Genomic DNA, 23,516 nt, shown 5'->3' on the forward strand with positions numbered 1-23,516 from the left:
TGTTCAAATAATTACCATATTTTTCACCCTATAGAACGCACCGGCCCATAGGACGCACCTAGTATTTTTTTTGGGGGGGGGGAATAAAGAAAAAAAATTATCCCCCCCAGCCACGGCTTCAGCGCGCCCCGCGCTCCGGACAGCAGGCTGCTATCCGCAGCCTAGGGAGCCCTGCGGGAAGTCCCGCGGGCTCCCCAGGCTTGCTGATAGCTTCCTGAAGCCTGGAGAGCGAGAGGGGTCGGTGCGCACCGACCCCTCTCGCTCTCCAAGCTTCAGCGAAAGCCTGCATTCGCCCCATAGGACGCACACAGATTTCCCCTTCATTTTTGGAGGGGAAAAAGTGCGTCCTATAGGGCAAAAAATACGGTAATTAACGTTCATGAATAAAATCTGAGAGCTACTCCAACCGATGCGGCATCCCTACCCAAGCAGGCAGTCAGTCACTCTTCTGCCAGTCCACATTACTAATGCCTGCACTGCATCACTCTTATTTTAAAACCTGTCTTTCCTGCCCTGGACACCCTTTTCAAATGCAGGGGCAGTCTTGAGTGGCAAAGATGACAGCATGAAATTGTAACACAACTGACCTCAACTGATTTGTTAGGAACTGGAAAAATGTACACTTCAGAAATGAATTACTTTCTAAATCCTCTGAAATCCTCCTCTGTAAGTCGGTATATTCCTTGCTTCTTTCCTCATATAGTTTTGGCTAAGCTGCTCTTCATTAAAGCAAGGCTCATTATGCAGCTACAGTGGAGATGTTCCCAGAAAGACAGAACTATCCCTACCTACAATGTTGGCAGGGAGAATATGGAAAAGGGAATACATATATGATAATAAAGAGCAAAGCAAGTAAAGCACAAAATCCTCAGATGTGGCACAGTGAGCCTAGTGAAGTCAAGAAAAAACCCTAGTTGAGCTGCCCAAAGTATAATCAAAATTGTTCAAAGCTCATGTGGTCCCACTCATTCTTCCCCAGTGGCAGGTTTTGGTTTTTGTTTTAAATGGGATTAGGGTCAAATGGGATGTGGAGATAAAGGATCAAAGAAGTAGAGAAGCGGAACAGTCAATCCCTCTCACAGGGAACTGAGAATTGTAGCTCTGGGAAGGAAATAGGAGCCTCCAAACAACTGTCCGAATCCTTAACAACAGCTCCAAGAATTCTTTGTGGGAAGCCATGGCTGTTTAAAATGGTACCATAGTGCTTTAAATGTGTCCAAAATGTGGGGGGGAAAACACCTCCCTGCTCATCTCTGTCCTGCCAGAACAAGCAGAGTTGCTGCTTCTATGTTCAGTTGCACTCATACTTCTTCTGTGAAACCATGGCTGGGATTGGGCTAAGCAGTTATTTGAAATATATTAAATAAAATCATAGAATTGTGGAGCTGGAAGGTACCTCAATGGTCATCTAGTCCACCCCCTGCAATGCAAGAATCTGCAGGTGGCCCGTATGGGGGATTAAACCTGCAACTTGTCATTAATAGCACCATGCTCTAACTAGCTGAGCTAACTGAAAATAGTCCATTCTAATTCTTCAGCTTTTATTTTTTTCTTGACTTCATGCTTTTACATTGCCTTATGATGTGTGTGTGTGTGTGTGTGTGTGTGTGTGTGTGTTCTGCTTGGGTATTTATTATTTTCATGTGGAGCGGTATATAAGTTCTGAAACAAACATAAAACATTTGAATACTTGCAAAAAGGAAACTTTTCTTTAAAAATGCAATTTCTTTCTTTCTTTCTTCCTCCCTCCCCCTCCCCCTCTCTCACACAGGGGAAACGCCTTTTCTGGAAGCGTATGCACGTTGTTGTGACACGTGTGTGCGTGAATCTCTAAACGCAATGAATACCCCCATCCCGTTTAAAATCAATTTGTCTTATTCATATGCTTGTTTTTTTTTCTTTTTCAAAATTAATAAAACAGTTGCCAGTAAAACCCAGAGGATTCATCAACATATGATCCAGTTACCCGGAAACAAACATTTTCCTTGCCTTAGACGGCTTCCCAGCCCAGCCTTGGCCGGAAAGTCTCACCAGTTCAGCAAGATCTGTACACTACTATTTACACGGGTAGCTGCGTTCCCAAGAACCCACAACGCCTGTCCCCTCGCTCTTTTCCTAACGCGTCCGGCTTCTCCCGTTGCTAGGTTACACCGCCAGGCGAGAGACTTCAGCGCATGCGTAACAGGAGCTTCCCGGGCCCGTAAAGCACAGAGTATAGGCGGGAGGAAAGCAGAGCATGCTGTAGCTAGTCATAGACTTGCTCAAGTAGACTAGCACACCACTTACAGATTCCGGGTTCGCTTTGAACGCCATCTTTATTTCCGCTGGGGCGGGACTAAAAGCTTCTCATAGAAAGCAATGAGAGGGGCAGGAATTTAACGTGCCTGTGATGGAGCAGTAGCGCCTTCTCTCCACCACCCCAACAAAACGTGGCAGCAATGACAATTCTAGTACCCTTTCCAACTCAGGTCTTACGTATGGATTTTTATTTTTATTTTAACTTTGAAACATTTAAAAGCACAACAATCTGCATTCAAGTTTTCAGATTAAGATTGCTTTTACGTTCGTAAATGAATGTATATGCATGGCTTTTAATTGTTACCCGTTCTGGTATTTTTTTTGTTTTTGGTTTTGTTTTCCACCGAAGAGCGAGATAGAAGTGTTTCAAATAAATAAACTGAGCCCTGGATTTTCTCCTGGGACGTGTGACTTTAGTAGGCTGATCGTTTCTTTTATTTATACCCCTCCTTTTTCCCTGATAGGGACTTATATTTACAGCAACCGTAAATGTGTGTGTATGGGAGAGTTTTGGTTGGAACTCTAAACCAATCTCATCCTCAGCCGTCTCAGAATAATTGAATCGTAACTTTAAAGAACTTACTGTATCTCTATGTAGTCACTGTGCTGCTTCTAATGCTGCTGATGACGACGACGACGACGACGACACATGCGCAGTTACTAGCAGGGATCGGGGTTTTTGAAAGCTCAGAAGGAGGAACCTCTGCTCCTCCTGTCCGCCTTATTTTCTTGGAAACCTTTTCGTTATCTCTCGCCTACGCCACATTACAGAGGTGGTGTACAAGAGACATGATTCAGTGTTAGTTCCTAAAACACCCACATTCCCTCTGGTACAAAATAACGCGGTTCGCTTTCGGAAATACAGTAATTCACACACAAACACATACTGCATTTTAATTTGTATATATGCGTGTGTGCATTTTAGCCGCACCTTCCATAACGTGTTCTTTCCTACACTTAGTTACACAGCTGTGAGCTCAAGGTTAAACTGTCCAATTACAAATACCATCATGGACAGCAATAATGTGGATGCACTGCAGAATATCACAGAGCAACGTGAGCAGATTAAATCCACCACTAAAGTAGAATACACCAAACCATAAACTTTATCCATATTCTGTTTCCTCATATCTGGGATTAAAACATAAGGTTTCCAGGTCCAAAGGCAACACATAATCTTCCATACAGACATGGGACTCAACATCTTTCTTTTGAGAATTTGAACACTGGGACTAAAGTCCCCTTCCACCATAACCACCTTCACTCCCTTTAGCTACTCTTCAGGAACATACTGGCCCACCTTCAAAAGTGGGAGTGAAAAGAACCACCATCATTCTCTGTAAAATAAAACCGATGCTTTTTTCTTTAAAAAAATGTTTAGGGATACTCTCATTTTGACCCGAGAAAGCCACCTTTTTATTGTTCAAATCGGGAAAAATAAATACAGCAAATGAACAAAAGTACAAAGATTCAAAAAATGTTTAGGGGTATGCATACCTCTGCATCCCCCCAGAAAAAAAGCACAGAATAAAACCTTAATAAGATTGTCCCCTGCCCCTTGTGGAGCTAATGAGACTTTGCCTTCACCACTCCATAAGCACAACAGAAAGGTCAGAACACGATTAAAAACATTTGTATTCTGCCCTTCCTCCAACTTGCTCAGACACTATATGTGGCAATTATCCCAATTTATTTACGACAATTTTGCAACATAGGAACATGCCATTCGTCCATTTAGGGTTGGGAACCTGTGGCCCTGCGTACATTTGCTGAACTACGGTGCCCATCATCCCTGACCATTGGCCATACTGGCTGGGGCTGATGGGAGTTGGAGTCCAACAACACCTGGATACCCATAGTTCCTCATCCATTGTCTACATTGACTGGCAGCAGTTCTGCAGGGTTTCAAATGGGACATTTCCAGTCCTACCTGGAGATGCCAGATTGAACCTGGGACAGTCTGCATGCAAAGCAGATAACTATTACCAAGTGACAAACATTCCCCTCTTAGCTGTTGCCCTTCTCCTTGTTCAAGGTAGGTTAGGATGTTTGTGCTACTGGCCCAAGATCACCCAATAAGCCTCTTAGCCCGAAACCAGATCTCCTTTGTTCAAGTCCAACAGAGGCAGCTTTAGGGGAGCACAACCAGTTCAATTGCACTGGGTGCAGAGCCTCAGGGGTGCCACAGAGGGCATCTCAGCTGTGATGTAGACTGGAAGGTGATGGGTGGGGGCTGAATTTTGGCGTTGCACAGGGTGCCACTGAAATTTGAGACTCCAAGGTCCGCCACTGAGTCCGACACCAGTGCTAACCATCAAACTGGGTGAAATTATCCCACAAGTTCACATGCTTATTGAGGCATTTTGTAACTGAAATGCTGGAGGAATTGACGATTCTACTCATCTGAAAGTTGTGATTACATCCAGGGTAATCATTTGTAGAAACTAATTAGAAAACTGGAGTAATGTAGTCATAAGAATATGTTCTCAGGACATTGGAATATTGGTCTCTTTCTACAGTGGTACCTCGGGTTAAGAACTTAATTCGTTCTAGGACCCATTCTTAACCTGAAACTGTTCTTAACCTGAGGTACCACTTTAGCTAATGGGGCCTCCCGTTCTGCCGTCGCATGATTTCTGTTCTCATCCTGAAGCAAAGTTCTTAACCCCAGGTACTATTTCTGGGTTAGTGGAGTCTGTAACCTGAAGCGTCTGTAACCTGAAGCGTCTGTAACCCGAGGTACCACTGTATTGGCAAGTGATATGCATACTCTGCACTGGGAATATTTGCTTCCATTCATGGTTTAATTCTGGACCTGTCACTCATCTCTATTTGTTCATTGTTGCCAATATAAACATTACTCTCATGGGACTATTAGCAAATTGGTATTTGGAATGAACTTTTTAGCCTTCTTTTATCAGAGAGCTTTGCTGTTCAAATTCCTCCTGTGAGAATCTCTTTCTCCACCTTTCTTTCAAATAAGTAAAATAACACATAGACACACATTGTTTTATGAAATAGTCAGCCAACCCCCCTCCCACAAAGAATCTATTAGCTTTGTGAAAGAAAACATCCTGGTCCTCATCTCATTCTGCACTGACTATTGAGAACTTGAGTTTCATCTAATGCTATGAACAAATTAACAGCATTTGGCAGCGTGTACTGTGGCAAAGGGATTCACGGCATTTTTCTTTTCCAATGTCATGAACAGGTTGGAGGCAGAGGAATGGTGGGAGGAACCAGCTGGGGAACCACCAAGAGAAGAAGCCTCAGAGCCTGGGGAGTGGTGGTGGGACAACAATGAGGGGTCACAGGGAGAAAAGAGAGAAGACTGGGAAGAGGAGGCGTCAGAAGCTGAAGATGTAAGAGGGCTTAGTGAGCTGGAAGAGTCTGTGGCAGAGAGCAGTCCAGAAGTAGAAGCTGAAGCAGGAGGGTGGGAGGAGAGAGGCAGAGATGAATCAGGCTGATGAAAGAGTCATGAGAGTCTCCCTCACCTGCTTCAACAAGCTCCCCTCAACCCTTCTCTCCCAGAACCAGAAGAGGCATGAATAGGGCAGAGGAGAGATTAGCGATGTGCAAACACAGTCTCTGATTGCTTGGGAAGAAACCCTGGAGAAGAAGGGGCTTAGGTAGCTGCGGGGAGGGGGTACCTTCAGCCTCAACAACTGCTTCATGGAAGCTAGACCTACTAGAGATGAGTTGCTGGGCTCATTAGGCCTGACACTCCTGTGCAGAACGTGTTTTTGCTAATAATGAGTTAACTCCAACTTGCACAGTGTGATTTACTGCTGGCTAGCTGCTGACATTAGACAATATCCAGTACTAGCTTTACCAACAAGAGCACAACTATTTTTCTCACATATATTATGTGCATACAGCACTACCACCATGCCCCTGGTTGCAAATCCATTATTTATTTCCAATATACCTGGTTTTAATCATATACACCAGTGGTGGGAAATCTTTTTCAGACCAAGGGCCACATTGCTTTCTGGGCATACTTCTGGCAGCCAAATTCCAGCAGAGGGCAGAGCCAGAGACTAGGTGGGAAAACGATTGGAAAATCTACCTTTATACATTGGACTAGTTTCTACACAGACTCACACACACATCTGTATTCAGGCAAGTAAGAGGCATTATCAGATTCCAGGCAGACGAAAAACACCTGTGGAGGGTGCAAAGGTAAGCAAGAGGAGAGAAGGTGTGGCTGAAGAGAAGGTGTAGCCTAAGGAGAGTCCTCAAGACCAGCCAGAGAGGTCTGGACCCTAGAGCGGCACTTTTGGCCTCCGGTCCTGAGCTTCTGTGTCCCTGATTTATATCCTGCTCTTTCATCTAAACGATAATCAAAGCAACTGACAAAAACAATGCAAATTATAATATGAATAGAATAGAATAGAATAGAATATTTGGAACTTTCTGCCTGTTGATATCAAGCAGGCACAATCACTGTACTCTTTTTTGGTTCCTGTTGAAAACATTCTTGTTTAGACAAGTCTAACCAGATGCTTAGAAAGCTGAGGTAATTTGAATCTGTTTTAGCATTTTAACTTCTGTATGTTTTAAAGTATGGTTGTGATTTTTTAAAATTGATTTTATTGTTTTATCTTTTTGTAAACCTCTTTGAGGTTCTTCACAATCAAGCAGTGTATAAATTTTATGAAATAAATAAATCAAAATAAGGTAACAAGAAGAGATAAATCCTCAGTGTTAAATCCTGATGCTGGGAGAAGTACTGGCAGAGTTCACGTCTTCTGAGCTGCTTCGCACTTTGAAAATGTCAAAAATCAAATTGCCACCCACCCAAGAGCATTAGGTGGGGTGATCACCAGATCAGTTTATAAAACTACGAGGGTGGCTTTCACTGGAAACATAGCAAAGGTTTTCCAGTTGAGATGAAAACCTTTCACAATTGTGAAAATGTTTTCTGAAATATAATCATGTTTTTGTTTTGAGTATAAATAACTTTATTTTATTTACTATGCAGTCCATCTTATAGGCAACAAATAAAGTAACACTATATCTTCTTGGGTGACATAAATGTTACCATTTTCAAAAAGGTTTTTAGCATTCATATTGTGGTTTCTCCTTCAGTGATATTTAAAGCCAGTCTTTCTGTTTGTTTAAGCCTTTTGAAGTAATTTATTTTTGGAGTGTCTTCTTGGATCATCACTGTGTGCTGTTCAACGACACAGCAAACCAATATTTTAGCAGGAATTCCTATTTTATGCAGGTGACCCTACTAGAGCATGTTTGATAGTGTGAGGTCTCTAAAATTATTCTCAGAATGCCACTCACTGATTACTCTATTTTTCGCAGGGGCCCTCTGGCACTAAGGCACCTAAGAACCAGTGGCCAACTCCAGGGCTGCTTTTCCTTGCCCATTGAAGCACTTTGGCTCCTCTCCTTGGTTCCTTGTAGCTTTGCAATGACTAAATTTGGGGGTGCAGCCATAATTTTGTTTCTCCAGTGTCCCTGAGGCTGCATTTTCACTGTTGGTTTTGTTGTAAGCACTTTTGGCTTTATGTTGTTGTTGTTTAGTTGTTTAGTCGTGTCCGACTCTTCGTGACCCCATGGACCAGAGCACGCCAGGCACTCCTGTCTTCCACTGCCTCCTGCAGTTTGGTCAAACTCATGCTATGATATGCCTGTTGTCTTTGTCCATGGAGTTTTCTTGGCAGGGATACTGCCAAGTATCCTGCTGGTTCCTGCTCCAGGTGGATCACGTTTGGCCAAAACTCTCCACTATGACCTGTCCATCTTGGGTGGCCCTGCACGGCTTAGCTCATAGCTTCTCTGAGTTATTCAAGCCCCTTTGCCACGGCAAGGCAGTGATCCATGATCACTGCCTTGGTTTTATACATCCCCCCAACTCCTCTTTCCTTTTTCCACATCTCAGGATACATCCGTCCCGTCCCACCCCGCAATCCTCATAGTACAATGGTTTTCAACTGATGTGCCACAGTGCCCTGGGGTGCCTTGAATGATGGTGAAGGGAGCCAAGGACAGGACCAATCTCTGTACCTCCTTCTTTCCCTCCCATCTCTTAATAGATACTGTAGATTAGATTGTGTAGATTAATAGAAGTGGCCACGTGTGGTGGAAGCGAGGGTTGTGTCATCTGCAAAGCGTGCCTGATGGGAAATGTAGTTCCTGAGCCCTGCCTCCATCTTGGAGGGGGCTGCACTGTCCGCAGACAGGCTAAAGGTGAGCCTCAGAAAGTGAGGGAGCCGTGGACTCAGAAAGGTTGTAAACCTATGGTTTAACCAGCTTCCTCAACCTCAGCCCTCCAGATCCTTTGAGACTACAATTCTCATCATCCCTGACCACTGGTTATGCTAGCTATGGATCATGGGAGTTGTAGGCCAAAAACATCTGGAGGGCCCGAGGTTGAGGAAGCCTGGTTTAGGAGTTGGTACTAGGTGCTGCAGGAGAAAGCAGCTATTGGTTACTATTGCTTTGACACCCCCCCAAAAGGATCAAAGCCTCTCCCCTGAACTGAGGGGACCTTTCCTGAAACAGAAGGATTCCTTCCACTCACAGAAGAGTTAACTCTGCACACAACCCAATGTGGAACTTTATTTTCTTGTTTTTGTGTGCAAAACAAAGCATGTAATTTAAAGTTACATATAATTGGTTAGAAGAAGCATTACCATGGCTGCCAAAAATCCTGTCCCGATTTATCGAGCCCCCACTCATGTGAGACAAATCAAGTGTGGAGTTTTCAGAAAGTTTGTAATCCATAATTATTTGGAACAGCATCTTTCATCTTCATCTTGCAAAGGCATTTAAAAGCAACATGGATTTGTTCATCAAAGCCCCACACATTTGAAAGATTTAAAGCTTCAGAAAAAATTGTGTACTTTCTGGTTCCTGAAATAATCTTTCCAAATGCACAGAAAGCACCCTGCTGAAGAAGACATTTTTCATTTCCTGAATGATCAGTCCTGGCGTTATTATTTGCCAGATTGCATACTTGAAAGAAGACTTGCTCACATTACTTTTTCCAGAGGCATCAATCACTTTATGTTTATGATCAGCTATGAGTTATGAATATGATCTACTGGCATATTGTACAAAGATTTCCTCATTCACCTTGCTTGATATAATAACCCTGAAAGGATTGGTAATAAAGAACTTTTTTCCCTGTTGACTTGTGTAAGAACGAACGTACAACTCGTCATCAAGATTATTACTTCACTGAAACAACCAATATCATTTTTCTTCCCACAAAAATATCCAGTTTTAAAGTTAACCCTTGTTTAGCCATTGATTTAATTGTACCTTAAGTATAAGAGTCTCGAACACTAAGAATTATGTTGGGTTGTGATTCCATTGGAACCACTGAATGAGCTAGATGGCCTGACTCAGTACAGTGGTACCTCGGGTTAAGTACTTAATTTGTTCCGGTGGTCCATTCTTAACCTGAAACTGTTCTTAACCTGAAGCACCACTTTAGCTAATGGGGCCTCCTGCCGTTGCCGCACCGCCAGAGCACGATTTCTGTTCTCATCCTGAAGCAAAGTTCTTAACCCAAGGTACTATTTCTGGGTTAGTGGAGTCTGTAACCTGAAGCGTCTGTAACCTGAAGCGTCTGTAACCCGAGGTACCACTGTATAAGGCAGCTTCCTATTTTCTTACTCAGCAGGTGAGGCTTCAGTTAACAACACAAAAACAGCCGGCTGGATCAGGCCAATGGCCCATCTAGTCCAGTATCCTGCTCTCACTGTAGCCAACCAGCTGCTCATGAGCCATTCCAGGCAAGCTGATTTTTGGATGCTTTGGAGTCACATGGTAAAGTGTTTCTATGCAAGTGCACATTGTAACACACACACAATTGCTTCTGCAATATCATGTGACCATCTACAAAGTGGATCCACTCTGTCCAGATCATAGGAAGCACATCGGAGACTTGGAAGCAATAACAAAAAAGCAGAGCTGATGTAAAAAAGTTATACGCATTCAAGCAAAAAGGCACCAAATAGCATCTGGTCTAATGACAAAATTGTGCAGGGACTAACTTGTTGGAATTCTGGCCCGGTCAGAGGTATGTGCCTATCTGTTCAGGCACCGGCTGAATTCCTTTGACCTCCCTCCGGCGACTCCTGGCAGAACAACATACGAGGTCCGTTCCGGCGATTTTCCTCAGGCTGTGAGAAAAACACACCAACTGCTTCTCCTCCTCCCTGCTCCCTGCATATCCCCAGGGAGGGGAATCAGACACAGACAGAAATGTAACTACATGCTTTTATTCCTGTCTTTAGCAGTCATACAGTAAAAGATGTTTGCTCTCTTCAACAAACAGAGAGAAACTCCAAACTCCACCCATGTACATCCTGTACAGGTCATATGACACATCCTGAGCTCACATCCTGTGCTCAATAAGGAGAATGGACTGCCCCTTCGTTTTCATGGCAACAGTCACATACTTCCTGTTTGGCTTTCCAGCCACAAGCAGCAGACTGAGCTGCTAGAGCCTTTGCTTGCTGCAGCATTGCTGCTTTAGAATAACATAACTATCCTTTGTGACTAACAAAAGAAGACTGCTAGCTCCCTGTTCCACAGCAAGAGGAGGAACCCCATTTAAGCTTTCTTCTTGCCAAGCAGCCAGGGGCCAGTGTCTCACAAATATGATAAAAACCATGCTTTACTGTACTAATGTATGTGTGATTTATGCTTCTTTTTGTAAGTGGAGCACATTACAAGCAGCTGAAGTAAACAAAATGCTTGGCTTGTGTGCCGTTACGCCTTAATCTCCTTCTAAATTATATTGCTCATTTTTAAAATGTGCACTCATAAGCTCTAGAAAGTGTTGCTTATATGCATTTTTGCTGCTGATAATCAAGCTGATGTGTGTGCTTAAGAGAACCTTGGCTTAACCCTCTATATAATTTGCTATTATTGGAAGCCAGTTGAGATGATTACTAGGGTTTGTGTTTTTTTCCATCTAGATTGTGCCAGAATCCAAAAAACAGCAGGTAGTCATACACATTATGCTTTCCTTCTTCTATTTTGTGTGTGTTGTTACAAAAGCCTAATTGGATCAAGTATGGGTCATGCGTTGGATCTTTTATTTCTAAATATGTAAAATAACACCCCTCTTCATCTAAATGCCTGTCCTTGGTTTGTTGAGGCTATCTGTTCCATATTTAATAACTGGCTGGAATCACCTTTTTTGGAGAAGTAAAAGAATTGGGCAGGGGAGAGGGATGAGTAAGTATTAGTGCAGGGATGGGAAAGATGTGGCCCTACAGTTGTTTTTGGACTCCCATCTCTCATTACCCCCAAATAGCTTGGTCTATAGTCAGGAAGGGATGCGGGTGGTGCTGTGGGTTAAACCACAGAGCCTAGGACTTGCCGATCAGAAGGTTGGGGGTTCGAATCCCCACAACAGGGTGAGCTCCCGTTGCTTGGTCCCTCTCCTACCAACCTACCAGTTCGAAAGCCCGTCAGAGTGCAAGTAGATAAATAGGTACCGCTCCGGCGGGAAGGTAAACGGTGTTTCTGTGCACTGCTCTGGTTCACCAGAAGCGGCTTAGTCATGCTGGCCACATGACCCGGAAGCTGTACACTGGCTCCCTTGGCCAATAAAGTGAGATGAGTGCCGCAACCCCAGAGTCGGTCACGACTGGACCTAATGGTCAGGGGCCCCTTTGCCTTTACTTATAGTCAGGAAGGATGGGGGCTATAAACCAGGTGTGGAGAACCTTTGGCTTTTGGATGTTGCTGAACTACAATCTCCACCATCCCTGGCCATTGGCCATGCATGCAGGGGCTGATGGCAGTTGTAGTTCATCAACATCCAGGAGGCCAATGGTTCCCCCTACTGCTTTAGTCCATTGACATCTGGAAGGCCACAGGTTAGCATTCCCTGTCTTTAGGAAATAGAATATTTCAGAACATGACAGGTCTTTAAAAACAACTGTTCCTTCCTTCGGAATACCCCAGCTTTGTAGCTGAGCAGACCAGACAGTACCTCCCCAGAGGGACCCTTATTTTTGTAATTGTGATCTGGCAATCTTACTGTGCTCATTACTCTGCTCCTTAGACCAAATCCTCTCTCAGTCTAAATTAGAATAACTAGCTTTGATGGGAACTGCTGCCGTTTACATTGTCTAAGGAGATGGTCCTGTGAAAATGACTCTGCTTTTTTTGCCAGCAGGAATTCAACTCAGCTCTTGTTCAATTTTCTGCTTCAAGATAATGGAAAAAAATAGGTGGAGGGCGGAGGGAAACCATGTACACCACCTTGAGCTCATGGGAGTAGAAGTGAGATATAAATGTAACAAATAAATAAAAATGAACAACAAACAACAGGTTCTAGCAATAAATCCCATACATGAACTCAGGGTGTTGTCATTTCTGCAAGAGTATCTATGTAGGTAAATACAATTCTTATATTAAAAAAACAAAAACAAATAAGCCTCTCTCCAGCACACATATTTCTTTTTTTCTGTGTAATTTGCAGTGCATACATCATAAGCAATATATTTCAGTGGTGGCTTTACATAGGTAACAATTATGGAAATGTGCTGATAAAATGCATCTTTTACAGCTGTAATTCTGTGTATTAGGAGCATTTAATGGAGGGGTAGAGGCAATGACCCAGTTCCTCAGCTTGCTTTCTGCTTCCAGTGGTGTGGTAGCAACATTTGTGTCATGCCACTTTGAGGTGCCTTGGTTCGTCCACCTCCTTCAGGCCAGACAGTAAAAGGCCCCACACTACCCAGAGGTCCTCTGCCAGACGACAAAATGTGGATGCAGTGGAAGCAATAAAGCTATCCTTTTTTGCTGCCTTCACTGCCACCAGGTAGGCTCAGTGTTCAATTGCACTCAACCAGAATTTTCCTCTGCTCACGTTTGAGCCACCCCTCAGCTTGTTTCCTCGCCCTAAGCTCTGGAGTATACCAAGGAGCCAAAGGGGTTCCACGAAGCAGAAGAACATGAGATATACTGTCACCATGCCATTCCCCTCCCATTGAGGTCAATAGAAGAGAAACTTCCTGTACTGCAATTCTGGAGCTGATGTACACCTGCCAATTGTCCTGATTTGACTGGGACATTGCTGACAAAAGCCGCAAGCAGTGAGGTCGCCTGGTGGGACGGCATGATGGAGGCAGGGGATGCCCTAGATTTAGGTTAGAAGAAGTTGGAGGGTATGCTGCTGTAAAGGTGTGCCATGGATGGGGGTACGCTTGTGGCTTGAAGGCATAAGTATGCTTCTCCTCTATGTTCTTAATTGCTGTGGCTGTCTCCCATGTCATCCTCTGCCCCCGCTTTGCAATATGTGAACACTGTGTTTTGTCTCAGCTATATTAGTCTATCGCTGTTCCCGTCCCACGTCCATGGGGAGCAGCGTCTTGCACACGTGCAGGAGAGGCACTCGCCACCCCTACACGCAGTTAGGCTCCCTGTTGGCAAAGGCTACAACTCTGTCCTTTGAAGCCACCTTTTGCCTTTTGGCACCTGTGGAGATTGGCGGCAACAAAGAACCTTCTAGGTTTGTTGTTTGGGCCTTAGACGCGTAATTAGAAGTGAATGTTCTTCTCTGTTTATCAATAATGCAGATTTAGCACAGCTCCTCCGCTGTTTGTGCAGCTATTATTATGCAGCACAATATGTTCACACTGACAACACAGCCCCGATTAATAATTTAGCCCTGATCTGGAGGAGTCTGTCACATTGAGCAACGGCTTTCGTCACCAAGTTTGTAGTTTGGCATTCACAGACAGGGCCAGATCAAGGCCTCTGTTAAACGTGCCATAGGCTACATGCCCTGTAATGTAACAATGGGAGAGAGATCCCATGTGAAGTGTGGACCTATGCCTCTCCTTGTGTTTGCTCAGTTCATTTAAAGTCAGCATGTAGCCATTCTTGGGACACAGTGGAGGCTGCTGGAACCTAGTGGGGCATCAAGGAGGTCCCATGGGGGGCACCTAGGTCTCTATCCTCCTCTCTTGTGACGAGGATGTAATACTAAATCAACCACTCTGTGGCTTGCTTCCCTGGTCAATTAAGAGAAGATTCTGATACAACTTACTCTCATGTGAGTGGACAGAGGATTGCAGGTGGCACTCATCATCCCGGGTGACATATAGTGAGCTTCATTGCTGAGCGAGGTTTTGAACCCAGGTCTCCCATGCCCTAACTGAACAGTCTTACCACTTAACCTGTACACAATGCAATCAAGTAGGGTTGCCAACTGATCAAAAGAATGGCCTAGTCTGCTCAGAAATCTACAGCTGTAAGCTGATTTATCTGTGCAGATGAGCATCAGCAGAGTCTCATGTCAACCCCTGTTAAAAACACAAAAGCAGGCCGGCTTGCTTCTCCCAATATGTTGGATGTTAACATTTAGTGTTGAAGTAATTATGCTAGTGCTTATTTTTGGGCTTCCACCCACACACTCTTGCTCAAAAGTCTGCAAATAAGCTATATCTAGGCATGCTATTCCACTTACATCGAAGCACCCACAATATTGTTGGCCGGCTACTTGAAAGCTCTAATCCACTTTCCATATTTGTTTACCTGCATCTTTCATTCTTCTGACTGTACCTTATCTTTAAGAGTACAAATTAAAGCGTAACACAGATGTTTCCAGAAAGGGAGCCCTGTTGATATTCTACAATCTGACAGTGTACAGTTTTGGATGGATAATAAAGCATTGAACATCCATCCAGAACTTCAAAGAATACAGACCCAAGCATTCTAGCCAGAAATGTATTTCAGAGGCGTAACCATGTTAGCCTATTGTGCCAATAAGAACAAAGAGTCCTCAGGCACCCCTGGCCAAGGAAGGCACATGTCTGATAGTGAATTCTTTATTGACAAAAGCATGCACTTATAGCAATTCCAGTGGTGCCCCAGATACACCCACATACTTCCTTCTGGCCTCTAGGCAGCTGTCCCAGGGCTGTGCCCTATGGAGCAGTTGCAGCAACAGTGGGGACTACACACCCCAACCAGCTTCTGTACCCTCGCCTGACAGGGTGCATGCACACAACCTGAGGCTTTTCCTGTGTTGAAGGCATCGCTGCTCTTCTGTCTTCAAGCCCCTCCTGGTTCTAGGAGGCAGCAGAGTGGGGGATGATGGGGATTCGATTGGCCTGTCCCTTGCCTGAACAGCCTCCAACATATCCTCCAACATATCTTCCTCCAACATATCCTCCCTGCCCAACTCTGTCTCTGACAGCTCTGAGCATCCCTCTTCCCCTTGCCCAGGCTTCTGCCTCACGGGTGGCACCAAACCCCATATAACGCTGGCCTGGACCAATGCCACACATGTGTCAGACACTGGCAGCTTCATGGTGCCATGTATCTGGTAGTGTTACCGTCTTCAGCTAATTGTTTTGATTTTTTTTTTAGTGCTAATGTACAAACTCAACTGATACAAGTGTACCATGTTTGGGGAAGGGCTGCAGCTCAGTGGTTAGAGCATCTGCTTAGCATGCAGAAGGTTGCAGGTTCAATCCTTGGGATCTCCCAAGTTAGGCTGGGAGAGACTCTGAAACCCTAACAAGTCCCTGCCAGTCAGTGTAGACTATACAGTGGTACTTCGGGTTGCATATACTTCAGGTTACAGACTCCGGTAACCCAGAAATAGTGCTTCAGGTTAAGAACTTTGCTTCAGGATGAGAACAGAAATTGTGCTCCGGCGGCACAATGGCAGCGGGAGATCCCATTAGCTAAAGTGGTGCTTCAGGTTAAGAACAGTTTCAGGTTAAGAACGGACCTTCGGAATGAATTAAGTACTTAACCAGAGGTACCACTGTACTGAACCTGATGGACTGATAGTCTGACTTGGTATAAGGCAGCTTCATTAGTATGATACAGAAAGTTTTTCCTGGTAGACACTGAATCAGTGTAGAGATTTTCTGCATCTTTCCTTACATGGATGGTGGCACCACCCAGGCTTGGTCTAATCTCTTAAGGAGACCATGTGTCCTTCTATACAGAGAACAGTCCCTGGTTTGATGCCCTGGCTGGTCCAAGTCCCATTCCAGATAAAGTACCATAAGAAAGGAGGGCCTGAAGTTGCCAATCAACAGTTAGCATCTAGACAGCAGACAATACAGGCAGGCAGGCCACTTGGTTGCAGTCTTCTTTGCTATGGCAAAATGTATCGTGTTTCCATTTAAATTACAGTTATGATTTCTAACTTTACATGTGCACATTTTTTGCAAATCTGTGCCTCCTTTTGTCCATGTTTTCGGTGATGCATTTCCTCTGCTCCCCTTTTTTGTGGGGAGGGGATGAGCCAGGAGTCGCCAAATTCCACTCCCCATGAGTAGCTGGGGAAGGGAATTTGGAGAGGTGAAATGGCAGAAAAGGAGTGAATTAACCACCACCATCTTGCATTTGTGTCTTGGGATGTGTACACACTGTACATTTAAAACCACATTAATAACCCATAGTCCCCAGAATTTTGGGGGGAAACTCATGTGCATTTAAAGTATGTCTTTAAGATTTATTTATTTAGAATATTATGTGTGCTCTTTGCAAACTTCAGCTTGGCAAGAACCAGCTCCAAATTATTGCATAGACCTTCTGGTGAGGGGCGGTTTGCCCTCCGCTGCTCCCTTCTCCTGGGGAGGGCGGGTTATAAATAAAAATTATTATTATTATTGTTGTTGTTGTTGTTCCCAGGGCTCAGTGGTGGGAGGTAGTACAGATAAAGAATAGCCAGGACCCCCTGCCATGACATCACCTGGGGCTGCCCTTAGGTCTCAGGTTTGGGTCCTGAAATCTCAGGATGCTTCTGACCTGGCAGACCTACCTCTTACAAGCTATTTTTGTTTCCTGAGCCAAAGGACAAGATGCAACCCCTGCTATGTGCAGAAGGTGACCAGATGGGCCATCAAATCTTACTTCAAAAGTGGCAATGCAACAGCATTCCTCACCATGCCTCTTGGCACATACAACTGGCTCTCCTTACCTACCCACCCTCGGCATCTGCTGCCTGATATGGCCACATCACTTTACTTTACCTAACAGTAGGGCCATCCCAACCTCACTTCAAATACTTCAGAGTCTGGATTGAATGCCAGACTAAAAAGCATTTGCACTGGGCTGTGTAAAGTTCCCCTAGTATTGTTATCTCAGAAGGACTATCATAGGACCAAAGGAAGCTGGAGTGGTGGCTTGTGGCCACCAGGACTAGTTGGGTAGAAAGGCAGGGAGATCAGCAGTAACTGGAGCCAAAGCCATTGATAGATGGAAGCAGCCAATTCTAGTTTTGTCCCATGCTTCTCCATGCTGAATTCTACAAGGGCAGCACTGAGACTAAGGAGAAGAATGAAGCTTACGGCCACTCCTGCCTTCTGTACTGGTTGTAAGGGGCAGACTAGTGGGGCAGTGACTTATTTGCCCTAATGAACCAACCACCATTGAGAAGCTGCCCTATGCCAGATCAGAGTATTTTGTCTATCTAGCTCAGTGTTATCTATGTTGGATAGCAGTGGTTCTCCAGGGTCTCAGGTGGAGATCATCCACCTCAATGACTACCTGATCTTTTAAACTGGAGGTGCCAAGAGGGATTGCACCTGCGACCTTCTATACACCACTGAGCTCCAACCCTCCTGGACACCATGTCACAGGAAGGAGAAATTTTCTAGAGACTTCGATTGCATAAACCAGCCCTTTGCATGCATTTTGGCGTGTAATAGCTGAGGTGTACAGCACAATTTGCTCGCTTGGAATCGCTCAATATCAAATTAACTTCAGATGTGCTCGGATTTATCTGTTGCAGGAGGCAAATGCCAGGCCAAGTAGAAGATAAATTTGATATGCTTGCAATGCAAAGGCCATTTTGTGAGTAGAATTATAAACGTCCTTTTAGAGGTATTAACTTCCCCCGTGCTTACAAAAGGAAACCAAATATTTTTGCAGTTGGTCTGAGAAATGTTTGATCCAAAACTTATTTTTCACACTGGAATGTTTGAAGCATCCAACATATTTGGCCCATGATGAAAATGTCTGTCTCTGTTGCTCGGCTGCTGCTGTTTTTCTTCTTCTCTACATCATCTGCGCTGCGCACAAACAAGCGAGAGCCGTTCCATTCCACTCATTTTTCTTATGTTCTGTGCTGAGCAAAGGGAGAGTGTTTTCCTTTACATTCCCATTAGCTGCTGCAGCTAAAGACAATTAGGGGGAGCAAACGGAATAGATTAAGAGAAAATTAGCTTGGTTGCTACACTGCTGGAGCCTGTTGGCATAAAACTACATTGTGTTTGAGAGTGGGGATGGTGATATTTTTGCTGCAGTGACAATTTTTGGTCTAAGACGTAAAATTATAACATAAACAGCTTCTTTGGAAGAAATAATTATAGGTAGTTACTCAGCTGCAGGATTGCAGGAAGCAATGATCATACCTTTAAATCAGGCATAGGCAAACTTGGCCCTCCAGATGTTTGGGACTACAACTCCCATCATCCCTAGATAACAGGACCAGTGGTCAGGGGTGATGGTAGTTGTAGTCCCAAAACATCTGGAGGGCCGAGTTTGCCTGTGCCTGTTCTAAATCCATTATGCTACATGGCAGGGTTGGCTAACCTGTGCCCCCCCAGATGCTGCTGTACTACAGCTCCCATCATCCCTGTTGACCATGCTGGCTGGAGCTGATGGGATTTATAGTCCAACCACATCTGGAGGGACACTCCTACTCTTTTTCCAACATATGGAATACAAAGAATTGTAAGGCCAGATTTCATCTAATCTTCCCCATCCCTGGAATCCCTTACTTGTAAAATTAATCCTCATCATAACAAACATTGGAAACTTCCTTATCCCAGGTTAGACTATTTCCTCATCTAGCCCAGTAGTGTCAACTCTGACAGGCAGCAGTTATCTAGGGTCCACCTGCACTATGCATTTAAAGCAATGGCGTTTCGCTTTAAACCGTCATGGCTTTTCCCAGAGGATCCTGGAAACTGCAGTCTATTTAAGGTGCTGTGAGGAAACCCCTGCTCCCCACACAGAACTATAATTCCCAGAGTTCCCTGGGAAGAGGCATTGATTGGTAAACCACTCTAGGATTTGTAGCTTTGGGAGTCAATAGACCTCTAAGGCAGACAGCACTACCTCTAAGTTGGAATCCGATTTCTGAAGACAGAAACTGCACCCTTAGCTTCTTCACCTCCTCTACTGGAGTCAATCACTCCAGATGCAGGCAGATCCATTCCAGCCTTTTTATTCTGCCTCTCTCTCTCTCTCTCTCTCTCTCTCTCTCTCTCTCCACTTGACTGGGTCCATGTTTCTTTGAAATGTCAGAGTGAGTCTGGGCACACCAAGCACATACCCTACACACATGTATGCTTGCTTTTAACATATACTGTATTTGTCTCTGATATTCCCCCAGCCTTTGACAGACTGATCCCTGATGTCTCTGTGCAGCCCATTTGTTGAGTTCCTGATCAACTTTCAAGATAGTCAAAACCATTGTTAACAGGCTCATTCTGAACCATAGTTTTCAGCAGGTGGTGCCTCTTACTTACACACACATTGTATCTCTGTATTTATTTAAAGGTACATTCTTCCATCTTATCAAATGGCACCTTATCAGCTGTATTCCATGGAGGCAAATTTAAGACTGCTATATGTATGTAAAATATTTGTATAGCCTTTTGCCTCTGTTGGCTCTGCAAAGATAATGCAGAATACTTCCTCCTTATACATGAGTAACGGAAGTGTTTACACAGGCCAGGCCAGATATATGCAAAAGGAAGACAGGTAAGTTGATAAATTGACTAGAGGGTTGCACAGATGCAATTTAAGCCTTTCTTGTCTTGCACCAATGCATATAATGAAATGAAAAGAGAATAAATAACCCTATCTCCATTATGTAGATAGAAGGACAAATTTGTCTGAAGGGAGAAGAAGAAGAAAATGCAGAAGCCACTTTAATTAACAAAGGTGAAACATTTGTAATGTGTGTTTTGGCTTTATCTCAAAACAAGTATAGTTGTTTCTCAGAGTTTGCAAGAGGGTGTGAAACCAGCTGTTTCCTGTATGAGGCTTCCTCCAGTATAACCCATTCCTATGGAAGAGAAAAAGAAAGAATTCTCAGCGCTTTATCTTTATTTTACCCAAACAAGGCAGCTATTTGCATTAGGCTGTGCAGTAGGCGAACAGGGGTGACCCTTAGACCAAATGGCGCTGCAGGCAAGGAGGCGTGTACTTGCACCCCATTTCATGATTTTGATGCAGTGTGCATGCATGATTTATCCCTGCCATGTAAGATGATAAATTTGCATACCTGGATCTATAAATCTGTACTTATTCATGCTATACGAACTGTTTGTATCTGCTTGTTTCAGCTACTGAGTGGACAGTTGAGGAGATGATCTGCAACAGATGCACCTACCTCCCTGGTCCAGAAGCCTCCAAGCTTGCAGCCCCAGGGCACTTTGCAGTGAATGAAGTATGGGCAAACTATTAAGACGTAGCCTGGCTGATTGCAGTATTTTTAGGCCGCTTTGCAGTGTTGCCCCTCCCAAGGCATCACACTGGAGTTTTAAAATGGCACTGGTGACAGAAAGCTGGGGGGGGGGGGGCTGATGTTCCCTGGCACTTAGCTGTGTTGCTTCTGCCTAACCTTTAGCTGTGATACTTATTTTCATTTCTCTGCGCAGTTCGTGTATGCATTTTTGTATTTATTGGCTGCCCTAAAATAATTCTAGTCACAATTTAACTAGTCACAATTTTAAAATCAAATAAAATGCAGCATATACAGGAACTATAGGATCAAAAAAAAGAGAGACTAGTTTAAAAACAGAGAGCCGAGTGGCACAACTCTGCAGTCTTAAAATAAATTTAAAACAGAAACCAGTATTTTACTCATACCTTTTTTTGCATTATATTTGAAAGAGTGCCATTGAAAAGTGACAGAAAGGGGGAGGGGGGCAGTGCACCAAGGCTGGGATAGAGAGGCAACATCTTGCTACTTTTTTGTACCTCACCTAAAACCTTAAAGGTAAAGGGACCCCCTGGCCATTAGGTCGTCGTGACTGACTCGGGTTGCGGCGCTCATCTTGCTTTCTTGGCCGAGGGAGCCGACATACAGCTTCCGGGTCATGTGGCCAGCATAACTAAGCTGCTTCTGGTGAACCAGAGCAGCACAAGGAAACACCGTTTACCTTCCCGCCGGAGCGGTACCTATTTATCTACTTGCACTTTGATATGCTTTCGAACTGCTAGGTTGGCAGGAGCAGGGACTGAGCAACGGGAGCTCACCCCATTGCGGGGATTTGAACCGCTGACCTTCTGATCGGCAAGTCCTAGACTCTGTGGTTTAACCCACAGCGCCACCCTTTACCTGAAACCTTAGGTGATGACAAAATGCAGCCCTCCTAATAACACTTCTGAAAGCTTTTAACATGCAAGTTGTTATTGTTTTGGACTCTGTTTTGAACAACCAAAACGCTGCATTGATGCAAACACAGAATGATCCATAGCAGTAGAGAGAATCCCAACATAATGAATTGAAATTTGTAAAATGCTTTGATACTGGCACTGCAGGCATATTAAAAAATTAAAATATATGTTATTGTTTACTTCCTCGGGTGCATTCTTAGAATGGCATTATCAAATATCACACATCAGAATGGTTCTTTTTAACCACTGACTCTAACTTTCCTACTTGTGTCTGAACAGCTGAACACAATGGAGATTCATGTGCCATAGCTAAGTGGATGTGTTCAAATAATTTGTAATGGTTGCACAACAATAATTGGGCAACAAAGATTTGTCTTTGTGGGTGTTTTTTGTCCATCTAATTCTACTGAATAAAAAGCCCTCTCTAAAATGTAACGGAATAACAAATTGACAGGCTGGAGCAGAATATTACACCACCATCTGTTGTTGGCATTGAGATTGTGGTAAACATCTCAAGTGCAATTCAGAGAGCTCAGCAACAACACACCTGGGATTAAAACTCAAGCTGTGTTTTCCGGCAATTGGGTTTCATCCACAATCTATATATAGTCCACACTTTTCCAGCCTCCTAACAAAACTTAGTTGTAGTTATCTGCTGGCCAAATTAATTGCCGAATGATCACAAGCACTCCATGACCACAGTTGGGTAATACATTCATTAAGACCAACCAAAAAGTTATTTAAAAATGGCAAACTTTCAAGTGTTCCAGAACTCTGCCAGGCAATCCCTCCCAGGTGCTGAGATATCAAGTTACACGCTTTGGATTCTGGGATGAAGTTGCAACAGCTGACACCATATTGGGGGGGGGAGGTGGGGGTGTGTGAATGGTTGGTTTGCAACTCGGTTCTGTCCTGTCCCATACCTGAAGCGAAACACTTTTGTTTATTGTGTGTGGGACAGAGAACAGAAGTAAAACAATACTCATGACAGCCTCCTTTTTTGGCAAAGCTAGGGGGTTAATACTGGAAGGTTTGCCAAGTAGGAGTCATTTTGGAAGTCCAATAGTATAGCAGGAACACTCCATGTTCCTCTTCATATCTCAGTACCCAGAAAGGAGTTAGCCTTCAACTTCTGTCTTAAAACTCAATCTATAAACAAACCTTATGGCTGTAACATCTACCCTGCCATTTCCCACCCGCCTAGTTTTTTGCTTTTTAAAGATTTTCATCCTCCAGCCACTACCCCTACCTTGTGTATTATCTTGCCTGGCAAAGAATTTTCAAAAAACTCAAAAGCTTGCTACATTTATTTCTTTGTTACTATATTTCTATCCCAGCTTTCCTCCAAAGAGCTCAAGGTGACAAACATGGTTCTCCACACACTCCATCCTACCCTCACAACAACCCTGTGAGGTAGGCTAGACTAAGAAATTGTGACCTGTCTGAGGTCAGCACGTGAGCTTCCTAGCTGATGTGAGATTTGGTCTCTGGGGTCCGAGCCCGACATTTTGACCACTATGCCACAATGGCTCTTAATTTTAAATTGCTCAGCTGTAGACTTTGGAGGGGGTGTTATGGTGTATTATATGACCTCCTGTGGTTCTCTTGATTGCAGTTATTGGCTTATCTATGCTGTGCATACACACCTGTTTACTTTGCATCCTGCATGCTCCCACTGCTGTTTTGGGTAGCAATGTACACATGATATTAGCCACAATCCATATCTATACTGTATCTATCCTGTTCTTTCTTATGAAATACTGTTTTTGATGCGTTTCCCCATAAACCAGCTTTGCTTCAAATTAAGAAAAAAGAACAACTGAGCTGCATTTTACCGGTATGCTGGTAAC

The 23,516-nt window shown here is 44.0% G+C and overlaps 1 protein-coding gene and 1 long non-coding RNA gene across 14 annotated transcripts in view; one reads left to right on the plus strand and one right to left on the minus strand.

Moving 5' to 3' along the window:
- The window catches only part of ARMC3 (armadillo repeat containing 3), a 61,312-nt gene extending 58,887 nt beyond the window's left edge, over window positions 1–2,425 (minus strand). For 2 of the 11 annotated variants that reach the window (XM_083704770.1, XM_083704767.1), the window contains exons 1-2: window positions 1,990–2,422; window positions 588–788 (exon numbers count right to left, since the gene is read on the minus strand). The gene's annotated coding sequence lies outside the window, so the exon portion shown is untranslated. Of the gene's footprint in view, window positions 1–587; window positions 789–1,989 lie in introns of all 11 variants that reach the window. The other 9 variants (XM_083704762.1, XM_083704763.1, XM_083704771.1 and 6 more) reach the window with 8 other exon arrangements.
- LOC310828101 overlaps window positions 1–23,516 on the plus strand; it is a 94,958-nt gene that overhangs the window by 67,555 nt on the left and 3,887 nt on the right. Inside the window, exon 3 of one of the 3 annotated variants that reach the window (XR_014556665.1) lies at window positions 12,458–13,988. The exons of the other annotated variants lie outside the window; for them this stretch is intronic. This is a non-coding gene — a long non-coding RNA (uncharacterized lncRNA). Of the gene's footprint in view, window positions 1–12,457; window positions 13,989–23,516 lie in introns of those variants that run through there. 3 annotated transcript variants of the gene reach the window in all.

The sequence above is a fragment of the Podarcis gaigeae genome (genome assembly GCF_964106915.1).
Source record: "Podarcis gaigeae genome assembly, chromosome: 12".
Taxonomy (NCBI): Eukaryota; Metazoa; Chordata; class Lepidosauria; order Squamata; family Lacertidae; genus Podarcis; species Podarcis gaigeae.